Source organism: Cricetulus griseus, assembly GCF_003668045.3.
Source record: "Cricetulus griseus strain 17A/GY chromosome 1 unlocalized genomic scaffold, alternate assembly CriGri-PICRH-1.0 chr1_1, whole genome shotgun sequence".
In the NCBI taxonomy this organism is placed as follows: domain Eukaryota; kingdom Metazoa; phylum Chordata; class Mammalia; order Rodentia; family Cricetidae; genus Cricetulus; species Cricetulus griseus.
The window spans coordinates 75120982-75125335 of NW_023276807.1; positions in this window are offsets into that span (position 1 = coordinate 75120982).

Consider the following 4354-nt stretch of genomic DNA (forward strand, 5'->3'; position numbering starts at 1 on the left):
GATTTTACAGAACCTCTCAATATAGTTATTGACTCTCAATATGCAGAGAGAGTCGTCTTACACATTAAAACTGCTAAATTTGTTCCTGATGATACAGAACTAATTTCATTATTTATACAATTGCAAGAAATAATCAAGAATAGACTCATATATATATATATATATATTATATATATATATATCATCAGATCCCATACTGCCAGGCCCTCTAGTACAAGGCAATAATGAAATTGATTGATTAGTAATAGGAAGGATGCTGGAGGCCTTGGAATTTCATAAAAAACACCATGTAAATAGCAAAAATTTAAAAAAGGATTTTTCTATCACTTGACAACAAGCCAAGGAAATATTTTAAAAATGTCCTACTGTAGGGGGAAATGCTGGCCATACCCACTTGAGGGCTGGCCCAGGTGAAGCTGTCCATGCCCACTTGGGGGCTGGCACAAGTGACGTTTACCACACACACTTGGATGTGGTCAGAGCGACTTAGCAAGACTTTAAATATGAGGGTCCACGCATGTGGCTCTCTCTGTTCCCTCACCCGCCTGGTTGTACAGGACTGACTCCATCGCATGAGTACTTCCTAATAAACCATCTGCTCATCAAACTAGCTCTGACTCCATTGCAATCCCATTCATTGCATTTCACATTATCCTTCTATAACCAAACGCCTTTACCAGCAGGTAGTAACCCTAAAGGGGTTACTACATAGAAATGAAATTTGGTTCATACATAGAAATGAAATTTGGCAAATGGATGTGTTTCCCTTTACAGAATTTGGAAAATTAAAATATGTTCACCATACAATAGACACATTTTCAGGATTTCAATGGGCAATTGCTCTGAGCTCTAAAAAGGCTGATTCTGTTATCACATACCTATTAGAGGTAATGGCTATTATGGGTATACCTGCACAAATAAAAACTGACAATGCTCCAGCATATATCTCCAGCAAATTGAAACAGTTTTTTAAATATTATAATATAAAGCATATTACTGTTATACCTTACAATCCTACAGGACAGGCAGTCATGAGAGATCTAATCACACTTTAAAGGAAATGCTCTATAAACAGGTAGGGGGAACAAAGACCCCCCCAAAAAAAACAGATTGCATAATGCTTTACTAACCTTGAACTTTCTTAATGCTAATGAGAAAGGAAAAACAACAGCAGAAAGACATAGAACAATAGAAAAAATTCTGAGCTAAATCAGATGGTGTAATTCAAGGATGTATTGGCTTCAGTATGGAAACCAGGATATGTGTTACCTTGGGGTAGGGGTTTCGCCTTTGTTTTCTACAGAAGAAAAGCTTTGGATACCATCAAAGTTAATAAAGATCTGATTTGAACAGGAGAAACCTCTTGATGAGGAGAAATGAGAGTTCATCCGCCAAGGTGTATCCCACGGGTTGTATGGAAACCTTACAAAGGCAGGGGGAGTATTCTGTTCTTGTCTTTACCGAAAAACAGAAAACACCCATCTTCAAGAAGCCAAAAGATATCAGATGTGGTTTCCAAAAAGAACCATTGAACAAAGAAGAATCTGACTTAATGGTACCAATATCTTTTTTATTTTTTTATTTTTCGAGACAGGGTTTCTCTGTGGCTTTGGAGGCTGTCCTGGAACTAGCTCATGTAGACCAGGCTGATGGTACCAATATCTATTCATGGTAAAAATCCTTATACCAAACTTATGTCTCCTTACTTCCCAGGACAGTCACATAAAAAAATCAATGCTAGCTTTGGAGTCGGATTTGGCTTTCCCTCTCTAAACTCAAACATGTTGTTAAAATAATATTCAGAGTCTCTGTCTCATATCAAGAAGCCAGTTGGTATAAGAAAACAAAATCTAGGGGCTATTATGTAGGGAACACTGTAACCATGCCTTCTAGGGGCTGGCTACAGGTATGCCTGATCACGCCTGCAAGCAGCTACTGAAAGTTACCTTTTGATCGACACATGAACCCCATGATACATGAGCCCCCCCCCCATTACACACACATTCACATAATAACAACTTAAATTAAAAATCCTTGTGAGGATAAAGGTGCTTGCCAAGTTTGAATGATGTCTTGATTTTGATTTCTGAGATCCACATGGTAGAAGGAGAGAAGTCACAGGTTGACTTCAGATTTCCACCCAGGAGCAAACACACCAATAATGACAATAAATAAAAAGAAAACATCCTTTGGGGGATCATGTCACTTGTTCTTCTTCCCATGTCTACTTGGGACCAGAAAACCTCTATTTCCTAAAGATAGACATTCAGCTAAGCAGCTAGGTGATTTCCCCCAAACAAGAGAACTAATTGACTACTTTTCCTTTTCAGGTATAAATGTTTGGAGTGGGCTTACTATGGGTTCTGTAAATGCTGGGGACTGAGACTTAGTCTCTGTTAAATGACAGCCCTTTGGGGGTTGAGATTCTCATCGTGTTTGATGATGGTTTTTAGCAAGGGACTGAGTGTGGCTGATTTTCTCTGCCACAGACAAACACTTGGTTAAGTCTCTGCCGTGTTTGAATATTGCCACTTCAGTACCACGATGAACACTTCTACCTGTCCACTCTATAACACCTGTAATGATGAGTGTCTTATTCCTCTCTTTCCTATTTTGTATGAAAGAGTGAAGTGTAAGTAACATTAAGCAACATTACTTGCTTCACTTTTTAGTTTAAATTTTCCTTGTAGAATATGTATCTTAAATTTTGACATTGTATCAGGGCAGTGGTGGCACACACCTTTAATCCCAGCACTCTGGTGGTAGAGATAAGTGGATCTCTGTGAGTTTGAGGCCATCCTGGAGTACAGAGAGAGTTCCAGGACAGCCAGAGCTGTTACAGAGGGAAATCCTGTTTTGAAAAACAAAACAAAAAAAAATTGACATCGTATGACTTAGTAGGTATGAAAAAGTACATGGATCTGAATGAAGCGTGGCAAGTAACTGACTGTTTTGTGTTATTGGTGATGCTTATTCTGGAAAAAAATTGAAGGATAATGACATTTACATTCTGTAATCTTTCCTAATGGTTCTTATTGAAAATACAAGACATAGGTCTTTTTATACTAAGATACAGTTGGTTTCATTTTTTCATTGCTTAATGGTTTCTTTCAAATGCATTCTGTTCTGTACATATAACCACACAGCTGAACCATGTGGATTAAAGTCATTCTTAAGTGACTTCTTTCTTAAAATTAATTAATTAATTAGTTTTTCATTTAAATCAGAAACAATCTTATTTTCTATATCAATCCCAGTTCCCTCTCCCTCCCATTCTCCCATGCCTCCCACCAACCCCCATCCCATCCCTCTTCTGCTCCATAGAAAGGGTGAGGCCTTCTATGGGGACTGTCAACGTCTGTCACATCATTTGGGGCAGGGCCTAGGCCCTCCCCTGTGTGTCTAGGCTGAGAGAGTATCCCTCTCTGGGGAATGGACTCCCAATGTCCATTCATACACTAGGTATCAATGCTGTTCCATTACCAGGGCCCCCAAAGACTTCCCAGGCCTCCTAACTGACACCCACATTCTCAGGGGGCCTGGTTCCATCCTATGCTGGTTTCTAAGCTGTCAGTCTGAGATCCATGAGCTACCCCTTGTTCAGGACAGCTGTTTTTGTGGGTTTCCTTAACATGGTTTAAATGACTTCTTATTCTTAAAAAAGTTATTTATTTTTTTGTTGTTTGGGAGAGGGTCTCTCTATATAGACACGACTATCCTGGAACTCACTATGTATACCAGGCTGGCCTCAAACTCAGTGATCCACCTGCCTCTGCCTCCTGAGTGCTGGTATTAAAGGTGTGTTTCACTATGCCCACCACCCATTCTTTTTTAATGTTTCATTTTTTAAACGTGTGTGTGTGTGTGTGTGTGTGTGTGTGTGTGTGTGTGTGTGTATGTGTATATGTGTTTGTGCTTGTATGTATCTATGTGTGTGTGCATATGTGTGTGTGTATGTGTATATGTGTTTGTGCTTGTATGTATCTATGTGTGTGTGCATATGTGTGTGTGTATGTTTATATTTGTGTGTGTGTGTGTGTGTGTGTGTGTGTGTGTGTGTGTGTGTTTGCACATAGATGACACAGATGCACATGTAGAAGTCAGAGGACAACTTGTCAGAGTCCGTTCTCTCTTTCCACCATGTGGATTCTGGCCATCAGGCCGGGAGGCAAGCCATCTGTCTCAAATTAGTTTTTTAATTAATTATTATTATTGTTGTGGATGCATGACTGGTGGAGCCACTCATAGTGTCATGGCATGCATGAGGATGTAAGAGGACAACTTTCTTCCATCTTTATGTGGGTTTCAGGGATGAAACTAAAGTCATGAGGTGGAGGGGGAGCTGGAGAAATGG